The sequence below is a fragment of the Teleopsis dalmanni genome, chromosome 2, assembly GCF_002237135.1.
Source record: "Teleopsis dalmanni isolate 2A chromosome 2, ASM223713v2, whole genome shotgun sequence".
NCBI lineage: Eukaryota > Metazoa > Arthropoda > Insecta > Diptera > Diopsidae > Teleopsis > Teleopsis dalmanni.
The window spans coordinates 89925556-89943092 of record NC_051847.1 but is presented as its reverse complement, the minus strand read 5'-3'; the positions used below and the strand labels follow the sequence as shown (position 1 = coordinate 89943092).

Genomic DNA, 17537 nt, shown 5'->3' with positions numbered 1-17537 from the left:
TTTTTTTTATATAATAAATTGTTTTTAAAATTATTGTTGTACCTTTGTGAGCTGTTTATTGTATATAAAAACAATATAAAAATATTAAAAACACTTTTTTATTGTGTAATTAAAAAAAATAAAACTAAAATATTAATTGTATTTAATTTAATTTTAAAATTATTTTTTATGTTAAAAAGTCTATATATAATTTTTCTTAAATTTATAAATTTTTCTAAGTCCAAAAATAATATAAGTTAATTAAGTCATTTAATTTATATCTATTAAGTTCAGTTAATATTGTATTTTGTTTAGTTTTAAATTTTAAACCATTTTGTATGTTATTAAAATAGTTTTCTTTTCAAATACAAAAAAACAAAAAAATACCCAAACACAGAAAATCATCTATTATTTTTATTGATATCGTCATCTAGTTTAACCAATGGAGAAAAGTAGTTATATATAAAGGATTTAAACAATCAGTAGTAACTTTACAGTTTATTTGATGGCCCTGATTTCATGTATGCCAGTCAAAACATTATGCGTTTAATTTAAAGTTTGCTATTTAACAATATGGATCGTTCAATAACCGCTGAACCTGTTAAAATTGTGAAAACTCACTACAACACCAGTGATTCAATTGTGAGTACATTTTGTGCATTATAAAGAGATTATGATTAACACAATTATCTATCTGAGCGCACTATAGAAAAAACTGTGACGAAATTTAAAGAAATTTTATCTGAGGCATTCGGTTGAAAATATTTCTACTATTAGTGAAAGTGTTAAGAAACATTCATATTTATTCATTCAATAGCGCGATTAGCATATGGGCCTATCTGACGGCATCTATAGTGTATTTTGCATTTGGATAAACATCCTCATCTCTATGAAATAAAAATAATGGGAAAATAATGGGATACCGACTGACAATGCAAAGTGTAGAGCTTAAAATACCATATGAGACTAAATGTGACTTTTTGTTTCAAAGGTAGGGTATAAAGGATTCGCTGGTGTAAAACTTAGTTATAGTTTCATTTTATTTAAATTCACTAATTTACAGGTATATGTCAGAGGCGTGGCGTCGAATGGTTCAGAGTGTTCACTAAACACCTTAACAAAGCTTCCTTTTTAGATCTTATTTTTTTATTAGCTATTTTGCTACTTAACATTTTTTATAATAGCTTTTCCAAACATATTAACATAAACACAAAACGTATAATCCAAACAAAACCACAAATACATACATTGTGACCGAAAAGCTTTCGGAAATTCTCATTTAAAATTCGCGCGCTGTATATTTTTCGATATTTTAAGTTTATGTAGTTTGGCAGCACTGTCCTTAATTACTATGCCAAAAATGAGCGCGATCTGTCGGACAGTTCGTTTACGGCAGCTGTTGAAACCAGTTCACCTCAGTAGTGCGTTGCGAAAAAAACAATGGAAAAAAATATTGAACAAAGAGTTTGCATCAAATTTTGTTTTTCGAACGAAATTTCGTGTGCAGAATCGTTGCGAATGCTACAAAAGGCTTATGGGGAATCAGTTTTATCGAAAACTCAAGTTTATGAGTGGTACAAAGCCTTTCAGGACTGTCGTACGACCGTCGAAGACATGCCGCGTTCTGGACGACCTTCGACCTCTACCACCGACGAAAACATTGAAAAGGCAAAGGAAATCGTGTTCAAAAATCCTCATGTGAGTGTTAGAGAGATAGCACGAGAGCTAGGCATCGGTCGTGAGATGGCTCGTTTGATTTTGGTGGACAATTTGTGTATGCGACGTGTCAACGCCCGGCTTGTTCCGATTCACCTCAATTTGTTCAACATTATCAACGATTTTAAGGCCAAACATTCAATAAATACCATCGAACAGCCACCGTATTCACCTGATCTTGCACCGTGTGACTTTTTCCTGTTTCCCAACCTCAAATTACCACTCAGAGGAACGCGTTTTGAATCCATAGAAGACGTAAAACAGAATTCGCAGAGGGAACTCAAAGCCATACCGGAAAGCGCCTATAAAAATGTTTTGATGATTGGAAGAAACGTTGGCATTTGTGTATCGCTTCTAATGGAGCATATTTTGAAGGAGATAAAATAAATATTGATGAAGATTAAGAATTTTGCGTTTTATTTATTTATTTCCGGAAACTTTTCGGTCACAATGTATGTTAGTTACACCCAACATTACTCATAATTAATAAAAGAGAAAATACATTCCTCTTAAAATATACTAAGGTTCAGAATAAAAATTGCACCGCGCTGCTTACAAAGCATGCAAATGAAATAACATTCACATTGGGACTATGTTCAATATTGAATAAACACAAAACATACAAACAAATATAAAAATAAAACAGAAAACAAGTCCCGCAAAATATGTTCGTAAAATAATCATAACTCTTAAATTAATGCGTGCAAGCGGTTCAATAAAAAAGTGAGCCTCCAATGTTATGCAAAGTAAATACAAAAGAGAAAAGAAATGACTGAGGGAAAATCGCTTTACATTTGACTAGAGGTTCACTCGACCAAATTGAACCGCAAGTTCATACAAAGCGTGCAAATACAATCAAAGTCGTTGCCGTTTTATATGGGCAAATGGTTCAATAAAAAAATTGAACCGCTCATGGTAAAAGAGTAAATGAACGCATGAGAGTTTCTTACTCTTATGTAGAGGTTGGAAATAAACCAAAAACAAAGTCATTATTGCAATTTTAAACTAACAAATGGTAAAAGTAAAGAAAAAAATTAAAGAAATTTGAAGTGAAAAATAATATTTAGAAATGAATTAATGTGTGATTAAAGATTTGATTCAAATATCTTTTTTTAAACGATCTTCTGAAAAAAGGTGTTAATTCATAAAATGAATACACCAACTCCAGATATGAAGAATTTGGTACCTGATGTAAAAATGTCGAAATCTGTGGTATGTCGCCGTTTTCCTACAGCTATTTACCATAAAAACCAGTGGGTCACAGATTGTGAACATTTAAATAAATTGTTTTGTTGATCTTGTACGCTATTTGCTTGTGGAAAGGACAAAACTCAGGAGTAGGGGGAATACGTTATAGTTGGAATTCAGTTTTGATCAAATTGTGAACACCTTGCCAAAAAGCTGACGCTTCGATACTGGTCGTTGTATATTTTTAATTTAAAAAAAAGTTCTAGGTAAGGCAATCTGGAATTCACATTCTATCTACATACACTATCATCCTGACTTATAAAAGATGTTCTATATTGATGTAATGTTTTAAAGGTAATATGGTACAATAGGCTAACTCAAAGACTCGTCATTTTAGACATGATTTTTATCATCTATTTTAACTGTTTTTAATATATAAATAAATAAGTCGTTGTTGTAAGAGTTTGATCCTATGAATACAATGGTATTAAAATGTTAAACTAAAGAGTAAAATGACGAACTTAAAACTTTTATCTATAGCAGAAGAATAGATTAACGTCAGCATTTATATTAATTTAAAAAACTATCCTTTTTCTTAGAAGTGTATATGTCTATCAAATTGACTTGACGAGTATATAATATCCGAAGAAAGTTTCTTTCTTAATAATTAATTTTAATTAATTTTGCTTTTGTGAAAAATAAAACTTTGAGGGATAAAATGAGGATTGATTTAAATTAATAAAATATTCTGGTAGATAGTAATCAAATTTTGAATGTTTTATTTCAAGACACCATATAGTAATATAATTGAATAAACCTTTAGCCCATAAGAAGACTCGCCATTTCTGATAAAAGCTGGAACAGTATTTGCAGTTAACTCCTCCAGGTTTCGAGTTTTTAGTAAGTAGAGTGTTTTACGGATATTTAAGGATAAGATGATTAAAGTGCCTGTCATCTACTCTGTCGTTGTCCAGCTCTTGCGCGGCGACTACTCAACACTAAACAGCTTCGCCAAAGGTTCTAGACGGTTTTAAACTCAGAGTTTCCTCTATGTACGGTAGCACCTAAGTGGATACTCTAGGGATCGCCGGTATAACCTAACCTAGCCTAAATACGAATATTTAAATAATTATCGTGATTAGTTCATAATCTCTGTGCGAAGTGGGTTTATGTCAGATATTGATGATTAACATTACTTATTAACTTATTATCATTAAGTACTGCAAAAATCGTACCGACACTGAACTGAAGAGGAGTTCTCCAATATTTTTTCGATTGCGTTCAGTAGCTGATTTTCATCATTGGTGATATGTATTTTATTTTTAGGAACACAATTTCGTTTTAATTCTATGGCCAGGTAAATAAATAATTTCGGTTATCTATTGCAGAAAATATTAAAATTGATAAAATTATATGAAAATGTTATGTTTTTTGTAACAAAAGAAAATTGCTTGTAATTGCTTTTTAAAAAACAATAATAATAAAGCAGTAGCTTATCTATTTGAATGAAACATGTGGAAAGTCCAAAATAAAACAGTAAAATGCGTGCATCATAGAAAGGATAGATGATGATAGAATAGAGACGGAGATGGGAATTTTAGATAAGTATTATTCCGTAGTCAAACTGATGGGACTAATGCGCTTAAAGTAAAAGATGATGAAGTCAAAAATTGTATATGCAGATGATATATATCTATCATTTATCTGATTGAGGGATTTATGGATTTTCGGGTAAGGGAATATTTTAAAACAGTTCATTTGTAAGTATTATCTCTAAATAAAGTATATTTGGCTTTATTTGAAGTTTAATGAATAAGTTTATGGCTGATTGAGAAGATCGAACATTATAAAGCAATAATAAGTCTTATTCCTATTTGAATCCCTCACTGACATACTTACATTTTTTCATTAATTATAAATTATTGTTTTTAATTTATATACGCATATTTTTCAGCAGAGTACTGAAATCTTCGACTTTTTAGTGCAATTGTTGTGATCCAAGGATCGAACTAATAATTTTACAAATTGTGAATCGAAGGTCATAGCTAGAAAAATACATTATTAAGTTCAAACTATTAAGTCACTGAAGAAAGTACTTTAAAAATGTATGGGGTTCACAACTATGCTTTTAAGATTTTTGACAAAAATGAATATGTCCAAAAGTGATGTGTTTTTGAAAGAGTAAAGATTATTATATTGCATTATTACATCTGACCATTATTATAGATTATATATATTATGTATTTCGGGCTATTATCATTATTTTGTATCAACAGAATAAAAAAATTCACTGCTTCAAGTTTATTACTGACAATAACTTAATATTGTCGTTATTGAACTTAAGGGAAACTAAAAGTACTTTAATGGAAAGCCTGGGACAACAAATGGTTATGAAAGTGGAATGTTGACAAATGGGCGAAAAAGAATAGTGATGCAATTCATGCAAGCAAAAGGATGTTAGTCGTTACCTTGGATCTATATTTTGCACTAATGCTCTGGAGCTATTCAGTAGTGGCTAGGCCAACACAGTTTTACGGCGCAGACGTATACATGCCTTGCTGTATATATTAAAGCGCAAAAAATGTGCCTGACGGTTAGAGTAGCGAATCGGCTCTTAAAAATCTTGTAGAGAAATCCACGAAGAGATAGGAGACAAAATGTGAATTTACTCTTAAAATTATTTAACTTAACTAAAGACGCAAATAGTGGAGCTAAAACGGACAATATGACTCAATGTTTCAATAGAGATAAAAGGGTCTGGATAACAATTAAAAAAGTAGTTGACATAAAGACTCTGAAACCTTGCTATGAGATGTATAACATCTACACAGATATGTTAGCTCAAAAAAAATGTATAAGCTGAGATCCACTGTGGCAAGTGAAGTAGCATTGAGCTAAGCAAACTGTCTAATCCTTGTAGGCTTATTCAAAAGGAAGTTTTGTGTAGAATTTTAATACAGATACAAGGTGCTTAATAATATGGTAGTCTGTCTGAAGAAAACCATTTATATAAAATGACTTTTGTATTTCATGTATAATACATTATATTTTGTACAGTAATTTGGCTTTTTGGTATTATCATATTTTATCGCAATTATTCATAGCCGAATCAATATACAAAAACACTGAAATGATAAGCTTTATTTCGATGTAAATAATCATGGTAAGTCTATAGCAGGTCCTTCCTCATATGGTGCTTATCGGTAGCAGCTTAACTCAGTTAGCTTAAATTTTTTGACGAGCCATGTACGATTTTAGTAAAAAATAACTTATGAATTTTGGTGTGTATTTTGAAAAACTTTACAATTTCACAATTTTTCCATTTTCGATCTAAAACTGTACAAATGGAAAGTACATTCCTCTTACAAAAACAACAGCAAATACAAAAATTTGTGCTTAAAACTCAAAAGTTAATCATTTTGAAGTCATCTAAAATTTTGAATAAACTGCAATGTGTAAACTGTTTGTAATAATTCTAATAGTGTTCGCCTTTAATGAAAATTTATTATCTAGCATTTCGCTGGATAGTAGCAATTGCAATAATAACATAAGCTCCATAAAGGATATTTTGAGCTCAACGATTATAGGACCACAACAAAAGAGGTAAGCAACACAAATTGAATTTATTATTTCGTCCTAAATGTGTGGTCTGATGTGAGGCTTTCAAGAAGACTTAGGCGATTACCGGTCTGAACCAGATATTTTGATTAAACCAGTCTGAAGCATCGATTATTCCGTAAACTGATAAATGTTTGTAATCGCGTTAGTGGATTTTATCGATTTTCGTAAATTGGAAAATTAGGTTCGCAGGGGTGAGGAGACGATTTCAGGTGTTTTGGGAATACAGTTTTAATTATGGTGATTATTATTATCAAAGTAGATAATGTATAGAACAGCAAAAAAATATGGAACAATAAACTGACAATTTAATAGTAAAATTTGTTTTGTGAGTATATTTTTAGGCTACGACATAAGTACGTCTGTTTGCATTACACAGCTCTCTTCTCTTAAAATGTGTGTATATGTAAAAATAGTTTTTAATAGATCCAAAATTTATATGTTTTTATATATTATAAATAAAAGACTACCATTTACTTTGCCCTAACATCTTCACATAAAATTGTTGAGTATTTCAAGTACAGAACGTAAGTTTATATATATTTGTATTAAGATAAGACAGGTGAACTCCTACATTTGAGTAAGTCATATATCCCATGCACTATCATTGGCAATGAAATTTTATTCGCTTGATCCACTATTTGAAAACAATTTTTGGAATACACAAATGTTTAAAATTAACGACAGTACATGAATAATTAAAGAATCGTTTTACTTGGAAGCCTTAAGGATATGGTTGTCCTTACACTGGGTCGCTATCTTTAAAAGTTCGTGTCAATTAATACTTTTCATTCGAAAAACTCTTCAAAATCTCTTTAGAAAAATTTTGTTTAATAATTATTATTAACTTCAAATGATAACTTTGAAATAGAGGCTTTTAATACTTTAATCGTACCAGACCGATTTGTGTTAAAAGATAATATTAAGGTGCACTTTGACATTTGATGAACATCTTAATCTATATTTTCAGTGTTTTTTTTTTGTACAGATACATTTTTGTAAATTTTTAAAATTAATTTTCAAAAAGTGTTCTAGACTACCGAAGAGCCTGGTATGTCTCGCATAAATTGACTAACGACCTCATATAATCGGCATCGATTGTAACCTTGTTTTTAACACTGCGCTATTCTTATTCGAAATCTATTTGCAAAGAATATTCTGTAGTGGTTTGCTTCGTACAACTTGGCTAATAATCAAAAATGATCATCAATCGACACTTAACTAATTACGTAGCACTACGCGCTTTTTACCTTTCTGGTAAAAAACATATTTGTCAATTAAAGATAAGGGGTTTATCGACTCATCCTATATCCAGAAGATCCCTCATTTAACAAACAATAATACCGTTTCTATTACTTCAAATGTGGAGAAAATTTCCAATACATTCATGACGAATATATCTTAACTTATTTTAGCTGCGCATGTGATAGGCACTTTAAATTCAATATTCAAAAACTCCTTACATCTTGGAATACATCTTATATAGGTCCAACATATTTACCGAAAAGTTTACTTTCATTTTGATGCACTTAATGTTTGCTGTTTCTACCTACAAGTTGGTCCTATCATACGGATGCTGTCTTATTTATGGTATCACAACGGACCATTATATGTGTTTAAGTGAGCATTGGTGTACAAGGATGTCACTATAACCTTGCTTAACCTACTATGTACACCTGCTATTGTAGCGAGACTGCCTCAGTACTACGATATCGATACTGACAAGTCACTACTTATTAGGAAGCCCTCTAAGTCTCTAAGATTTAGTATCTTACGAATTTTATACGGGTTATATCGAAGCGGATCATCTATTAGTAATCCTCATTTACTAATAGAAGATTGAAATATCTTTGGAACTCTTCTTCTAACTAACCGGATATATACAACTTTACAGACTTCTTAGGTTAGTACTCTTTTACTTAAATGTAGAAGTCGAAATTGTTCAAAGGAATCCCATGCTTGCACTAGATGTTTGGTACTTCTACCTTTTAGGTGGTCTTTTAGATCTGGTGTGTGGATGGTGTCTCCTTCATGGTAGCATAAAGAGTTATTATTTGTGCTTAAGTAAGTTTTGGTGCATAAGGTTGCCACCATAACTTTACCTAAGCTCCAATTAGCTATACATTTTTTTGAATTACTTAGTACTAACAATTAATTATCGTGGTTCTTACCGGTAAAGAGGACTTAAAAGTTTTATTTTATTGTTTGAGTTTCTGTGCGTATTTCAATAGCTTCAGTTTATGTTCACGGGCAATATCGATGCTTTCCAATGGCAAAATTATAATTGTTAGGAAAAATTATCTGAAATCGGGTCATTAGTGGAGAATTTAATTTATTTTCTAATATATTAAGAAATCTGAAATTTTAATTGATTATATATTAAAAATGTAACATATATTATCTCTATATATCTTTTAAGAACGCAAAGCTGTCTGCAAATGCAATGTAAGCTTATTTGCTTTAATGGCCGCGCAGACGATATCGTAGAAGACATCAATGACATTCGAACTAAAGCATCAAGTGAGGTAAAACATGCAGAAATATATTAAATAATATTAATTTTAAAATAAATATAACTCCTATCACTGTCTTACTTAGATGGATTGCGAATTTGTTGAAGAATTGCGTATCTACAACTACTACTTTCCCAATAACACAATTTCGCGTGACTTTCTAGGCGTTTATAAAAATAAAATCAAAGGTATTTTCATCATTAACTCCTACGTTACCGATATTGAGCGCGGAGCTTTTGGAAATGGTATATTCCAGCAAATTTATTTGGAGAACTTACTACTTAAGGAATTGCGTCAGGACTTTTTTTATAACATTTCGACGGACTTCCAAAGCCTTTCCGTAATACAGAAAAATAAGCCAGTTCAAGAGATTTGTGCTAATTTTTTGGAATCCGTAAAATATCAAATAAAATCATTGACTATACAAGTTGGCATAACCTGTGTGCGGAATATGACGGCTGCAGATGGTCTACTCAACAACCTGGAGCAGGTCGATTTCAGTTATAATAATTTTGGTGATCAGTTCTTGCAGAGCACTTTCAGTAGGTTGTCTATGGTTGAACGATTGATTTTGTCCAATTCAAACATAAGTTATTTGCCCGATTACATATTCTATGATTTCAAATCCACCTTGGAATATTTGGACTTATCATATAATCAACTGATTACAATATCAGCAACAATTTTTGGCTGGCGGGAGATGCCAAGAGAACTCAAAGTAGTGGCGAGCAATAATCCCTGGAATTGTTCTTGTGAGCTCTTCACACAAATGTCAATGATTTTCGTTTATCAAACAACAACCATTTTTTGTGAAACTCCTGAAGAATATCACGATTGGTCCGTTTTCGATGATCGTTTGTGTTTCACAAATGATCACAGCAAGTATACCACATTTACCACTCCAGCGACAACAACTACGACTTGCAAAGACTGTATGCAAACCTATGGTCCAACATTGCCACCTATATTTCCGACTGAAAATATTAAAACTACTCTAGAGCAAGACGGTGAAAATGTCAATTCACAGCATACTCCTGAGGCAGAAGATAATGGTATAGCGCCACTGGAATGTCTTTCAGCCTATGAATTTATTGAAAGTAATTATCAAAGCATAAGCGTACCCATTCTGAATTTTACAGTGTTAACGCAAACCAGCTTAGATGTTGATATTGTTATTCTATCTGAACAAATGAAAGAGCCTTATGGTCTGGTTTGGTTTAGTAAAGTCACAAAAGAGTACAGTGACATGGAAATAAATTATAATGACTATGGTTTAGGATGCTATAATGGGATATCATACACAACTACTGTGAATAATTTGCTACCCAATGTAGCTTACACATTCTGTGTGGTTGTTCAAAATGAACTAACCACTTCTCCTTTTCATTGCAAGTCCATACATATGGGTACCAATCTTATTGTTTCTTATAGTTCGTGGCTAACATTGGATTCACGTGTAAAGGGCATTTGTTTGGTGGTTTTTGGTATTGTGCTCTGCACTTTTCTTGGTATATTTGTAGTTATACTTGTATTGAAGCGTAAACCGACACTCTTAAAAGGGAGCAAAAGAGTAGCCTCAGCCAAGAAAAACTCTAAAGACATTATGGTATTTCCTAGAGATGAATCTGTTGAACAATTAAAACGCAAGGAGCAATTAATTGCCAAACGCAACTCAAAGAGGTTTGTATATATTAATAACATATTCATAAGTAATAATATAGTAACATATATTTTTTTCTTTAGCACCATAATTTCTGACAATCGACGCAATTCAACGGATAGTATGAACAGCATAGACAGCAATGACAGTTATATGAATGTTAATTTGTATGAGGTTATACCAGCCTATATACGATTTAATGAGAACTCCGCAGAAAAAAATATGTGTAATTTTTATTGTGGAGAAGACAGACCTGAATTTTATTTACCACCCCTGGAGCCTTCTAGAGACAATACGCATGTAGTAAGTTATGCCGAAATACCATACAGAAGAAAACGTACATCTAATGACCCTTTGCCGGAAGTTCCACAAAATCAAACATCGCTTTCTTTGTCATTGAGTTTGTATGAAGAAACAACAATTGATACCGAAAGTATGTCGCAGGCTTTAATAATGGAGGCTCAAGTTTAATATTTAGCATAGATTATTGTACAATATATTAAACTATAAACATCGATTGAGTTATAAATAAATTTAATTTATTTCCAAGAACTTATACAGTTTTAATTAGTATAAAAATCGGTTAGATTAAAAATCAGACAAAATTATACTCTAAGTAATAAAATGAAACACTGTGAATATTGAAAATGTCACATTCCATTAGTTCCAAAACTGTTATTTTTGACAGATGTTTTCAGATGTGATACCAAACACAGAACTTCATCAGACGAAATTAGAAGATGTTCAATACCAGAAAATTATGTGCCGATCATGCAAGTACGATAGGATTAGAGATTGAGCTGACTAAATGCAAGTCATTTGTTGATTTTGAAAAGGCATTTGACGCATTCAAAAATGGCTTCAAATGAACACCTCTTGAAGCAAAAGCTATCCCAGTAAAAATTTTAGCACTTGCTTCGTATTGAGTTCAGCAGTTTAAGTAATGTTATATTCTTGTCATAGCAGCGATGAAGACAAGTATATGTTTTGTTGGAACTATTATAGCATTGGACCATGTCATTACAGAAGTGAGTCGTTCTTGTCCCCGTCGAGTAGCATCCTCGAGCCAGGCCGATCAGTGATTTGCTGTCGCCAGTTCCCCGAAATCCTTGGTCTCCATGTTCTTCCTCCGAAGATGCAGACGTGCTCTATCGCGTTTTCCACCTGTTGGTACCGAGCACTTTCTTTAATTCGCATGACATGACTATGTCAGCGATGCCGCTGAATTTTTACGCTTAACTATGTCAATGTTGCAGTATAGCTAATATAGATCATCGTTCAATCTAGTTCGATACTTGTTGCCAACGCGTAAGGGAAACTAGTTCATCCGAAGTATTTTTCTCTTGAGTGATCCTAACGCCTTCTCATTACTGTTGGTAATTGTCCAAGATTCTGCACTATATATGTTAGCAGAACAGACATGATAAGAGACTTCTAGAGTGTAACTTTTGTTTGTCGAGAGAGGACTTTATTTCTCAATTGCTTACTTAGTCCGAAGTAGCATCTGTTGGCAAAAGTAGTTCTTCGTCGAATCTGTAGGCTGACGTCATTTTTGATGTTTACGCTGGTTTTCAAATAAACAAAGTCTTTCTAACTTCGAATTTAAAATTGTTAACAGTGACAGGAGATTTGCTTGTTGACAAAAAGTACTTTATTTCGTCCTCATTTATCACAAAACCCATTTGTTTCGCTTGTTTTTCTAAGTTAGAAAATGCCACATTGATGTCACGGGTGTTTAAGCAAATGATATCAATATCATCGGCGTACGCAAGCAGTGTGGTTTAAATTTCCTGCTTGAATTATCGTTTCCAATATTAAATTAAGGTAGTCATACGACAAGGAGTCACCCTGTCTGAAATATCGTTTGGTGTCAAACAGGTCGGAGAGGTTCACGCGATTCTGACGGAATCTGATTCTGACGGTGGTGTTGTTCAACGCCATTTTACATAGTCGTATAAGTTTTGCTGGGATACCAAATTCAGGTAGCGGCACAAAGAGCGCTTCTAGTCATAGTGTCAAAAGCGGCATTGGAGTCGACTATTGGACCATGAACTGTGAGAAAACTTTAAAAAACATTTTGAATTTAAAATAATTTAATTGTATGTACTTCCAACCAAAAAAATATAGGACATTAAAAGTAGCTAATTTACAGGTATAGTGAAGTAATATAATAAGTCTAAATTAGTAAGATATATCTTTATATTAAAAATATTAGCGCAGAATTTCTGCCGACTCGAACTCAGTATTGAAATATAGAAATAGTAGTGTATTTACAACAATTATCAACTAAAGCTTATGAGAATTATTATATTTTGACTATAATGACTACAAAATGTACTTTTAAGAATACATCTTAATAGAATTGTATAAAGTAAATAATAATTTAACTCAATTTAAAATTGAGTTCCTTATAATGTTTTTTTATAGTGTTTTTTTATAAGTTTATAGTTATTTTATGTAAGTAAATTATATGTTTAAAAATAAAGAGTGTAAATTTAAGTTCTAGTTCATATAATAAAGTAATTAAGTGCGTTCATAGTGATAACCATAACTGTGTACAGCCATATAATTGATATGGAAAGTTTTTTCTGAGTATAACTGAATGAAGAAACGTGGTTTCCTATACTTTTCTATGAATACTCAACTATCTAAAAATCATAATTTTGAGGAAATATATCATCCTTAATGATACTATAGTATATTATAGTATATTATATATTATATATATATAATATATATTATACAAGGTGAGATGAAAAAACTGCAACCAACTTCAGACTGCTGTCATTTCTAAACCGCTCGTCCCACAGCTGTCAGATTTATTCTAGTGACAGCTCATTATATTGTTTACAAGCGCACAAAAGCATTTTGGTGGGAATTTTTCAAAAAAAAAGTTATTTGTGATGGAATTCAAGCGTGATAGTGTGATTGCTTTGCATTTGGCTGGAAAACCACAAGTGGCTATCGTTAGAGCCCTCCAGCATTTAGAAGTGAATAAATGTTTTGTGTCTCGTACCATCGCTCGTTACCATGATACTGGTAGCGTAGCCCGACGTCAAGGAAGTGGACGAAAAAAAACAGCAACATCGGCAGAAATGGTTCGAAAAGTGAAAAAGCGAATTGAACGAAATCCGCGTCGCAGTGGACGAAAAATGGCTCGTGAGCTGAACATATCGCAATATGCCATTCGGCAAATATTGAAAAATGAGCTTGGACTAAAGCCATTCAAGTTCCAAAAAGTGCAAGATCTTACTGATGCGCAAAAAAAAGTTAGACTCGAAAAAGCTAAAGAGTTGTTTCGCTTGGCCGAAAGTGGTGAACTGCCGAATTTGGTTTTCTCCGATGAGAAACCATTCGTTATCCAGCAGTTTGTAAACAAACAAAATGATCGTGTTTACTTGCCAGAGAGGTCAGCTGAAAATTTGCAACTTCGGTTGGCCATCACAACTCAAAAGCCGGCCATGGTGATGGTGTGGGCCGCCATAACAGCCGATGGTCGCTCGCCGCTCGTATTCATCGACCGTGGTGTCAAATTAAATGCGCAAATCTATCGCGAAAATATTTTGGAGGGAGTTCTGAAGCCCTGGGCACGCAAACATTTCGGCCGCAGACCTTGGACATTCCAACAGGACTCAGCACCATCGCACTCAGCACGCGCCATCCAAGAATGGTTAAGAAATGAGGTTCCTCGCTTCATTTCCACCGCACAATGGCCACCAAAATCTCCGGATGCCAATCCGTTGGACTATTGTGCCTGGGGTATTTTGGAAAGCAAGGTTGGAACTAAAAAATACCAAAGTGTCGATCATCTCAAGCAAGCGCTTCGCCGAGAATGGGACAAAATACCGCAGAGCCACTTTCGGTCAGCGTGTGATGGTTTCATTGGCCGTTTGAAGGCCATAGTTTGTGCCAAAGGTGGCCAATTCGAACAAATCTAAACCGATTCTCAAATTTGATGTTATTTCCGACATTTTTTGCTTTCATTCAATAAAATTTAAAAAAAATGAAAAAATTATGGCGTTTTACTTTGTTGCAGTTTTTTCATCTCACCTTGTATATATATTATATAGTATATTATTTCAAGATTTCTATAATATACGGGACTTAGGTCATATTAATAATATATGTAAATAATATGTATTGAGTCAACTTATCTAGCTTATATATTGACTAATAATAATAACCCTAATCTATATTAACGCATATTAATTAGTTGTCAATTTGTGTCATATAGAAATATGAAAAACACTACCATTATTAACTATGTTGCATACATTGACGCTTCTAGTCCTCTTTATTCTCCAATGAGTCGCAATCAATATCCCTGTAGTGTTCCCTGTCTGGATGTAGATACAATCAAAGATACAATCATTTTATTATGTTGCTAAAAATATCATTTAAAATTGTATTGTGTCTTGAATATTAAATGTTACATAATTGTTATATATACTGGATAACAATTGGATATGGATACTTGATATTACAAATCCAGTAAAAGACCGTACTTTTCCAAACTCTAAACCACTGCGTCTTTGTTCGTGGTTTAATAATAGAAGTGTCCATTGACAGTTGTATCTTTATACAGAAATTTCATACTGAACGAGAGCTGCTTCCTTGACCAAAAACAAAAATGTTGAAAGAAGGAGGATGGAAAATATTCGGGACCATAACTTCTGTCAACCGAAGCAGTTCAATGGATAACATTAGTAGTTTCTTCTATGGTTTTTAATTTTTTTCGCCGTTGTTGTAGATTGTATCTTCAAGATTTTGATTAGTCAGTTAAAAAAAATTGTTTTAATCCTGTAATTCTCAGAGTTCTCATATAATTTTTAGACTCTAGGCATGATATTTAACTTGAAAATAGATTAATATCGAATAATAGAGTAGAGCAACTGAAGTATGAGGAAGACAATAATTTAAACAGTCAGTACCATATACATCCATATTATACTTTCATTGGTTATCATTTCATTCTTAACACATTACTAGAATTTAATTGTTTTTTTTTCAATTTATCTTACAAATTATTAATAAAATCAATATTATCAAATAATTTTTATAAAGCGTTTATTGCGGATATTTCTATTTCATTATAGATAATAGGACGGCATATTCAGCATTCTGACTTTCACAGAAAACGTTAAACCGTCATAAATTGTATACTTATTTTTCCGATAAACGTTAATCAAATTTATTTAATTTAATATGAAATTCGTGACTGTAAAGCGAAAAATTGGGAGAATTCTGCACTGGATAATTGATGCCTTGACAGTAATATTTTCCATATCAATGTGATTGGTAGTGATTATTATAGTATAAAAATATTTTATATCAAATTAAACAATTTAATGAAATTTTAAGAAAATATGTTTAGAACAAAGTCCTTCAATTTAAATAATGAAGAAAGAGCGAAAAAGTCCGAAGAACTTTACAAACCCAAAAAATATCGGTAGAGTGATAATTTACATTGTATTGATAAACTTTCAAAATATTTAATTAAATTTAAAAAATTTTTAGTTGGTTTAATTATTTTGCTTTACTGGCGTTAGTGGGTTTTGTGCTTCTTCTTATATTAGTAAATGTTGATTTTTCCGGTGATGATAGCGTAATAAACACAACAATTGCAACAAGCATCAGACCAAAAACTTCAACCGCAGTAATGGATACGGAAACTACTACAATGACCACGGCATCGGTAACTTCTTCAGAAGATGTGAATAAAGTCCAAATAACAATTCAGCAAATTACGGATTTGGAGTAAGTTTATTGTTATGAACTTCAGTCTTCATGGAAATTATAGACTGGATAATAAGATTAAAAGTTAATTATGCCAAAGATTTTCGGAAAGTCTTTTCAATTTTTCTTTTCACTACAAGGTATTTGCAAAAAATTGAGCTGTAATATGGAGAACAAATTAGTCCTTTGTTAGTATATGATTTTCGAGTGTGATTGAAAAAGATATTAAAATTTTAGTAACTTATCAGATTATAAGTTAAAAAAGTATATATAGTGAATACAAAATTTTTAGACATAGATTTATCACAAGACAATTCAATAAGAGATCTAAATTTTATCACAGAATGACTTAGAGATAGTATTAAAAATGAACTAGCAAGACACGGTACGATCGCACAAATTCTTCTGGAAAAAGAAAGTGTGGATATACCACTTGCTTTCTGTCGGCATCGAATAAAATAATGGGTACACCAGATGTTTAAGAGAAGTTGGTTAACAGTGATCAACTGCATAAAAACTAAGGTATTTTGGCCAGAAATTAATAAGAAAATATCAAGGTAACTTATCAATCTATCCCGAGCAAATTTATCCAGGATAGTGGGAATTATCTTGGAAGGATATGCCGTGACGCTCAATATCAGGACCTCCTTTCACTGTACACATTGCATGGAGGATGGTGAAATGGAATTACTAATATACCTTCTGTTAAAGTGTCCTGCTTTCACAAGACTCTCCAACTTAAAGTCGCCATTTTTCAATTTATTAAGTGAGCCAGATTCTATTTCCATATCTCATGTCAATGGTTTTATGGCCAGTACTAAATGGATATAGTGACAGGTGTCAAATTCTTAAGATTATCACAATGGACCTCATGGTCTATGTGAGTCTTCTGACGCCTCAGTAACCTAACCTAACCTCTTAGTATTAAATAAGGACTCGGTCTTCGGATTGAATTTTGTAATCAAAAATATTATTTGTAATCAGCTTATTACTTTCCATACGGACATACTTTATTTTGTTTTGGATACAAGATACGTGCACAATCTGTACATCTCTTCAAGTTAAGATAATTGTTAAAATATTAGTAAGAGTAAATATAGAATTAATTAGTTTGGGAAAATGTGATT

General features: G+C 32.2%; 1 protein-coding gene across 1 annotated transcript in view; it reads left to right on the top strand.

Annotated features, from left to right (window-relative positions):
* The window catches only part of LOC119678298 (rap guanine nucleotide exchange factor 4), a gene marked incomplete in the record, with an annotated part of 493194 nt that overhangs the window by 200724 nt on the left and 274933 nt on the right, over positions 1–17537 (top strand).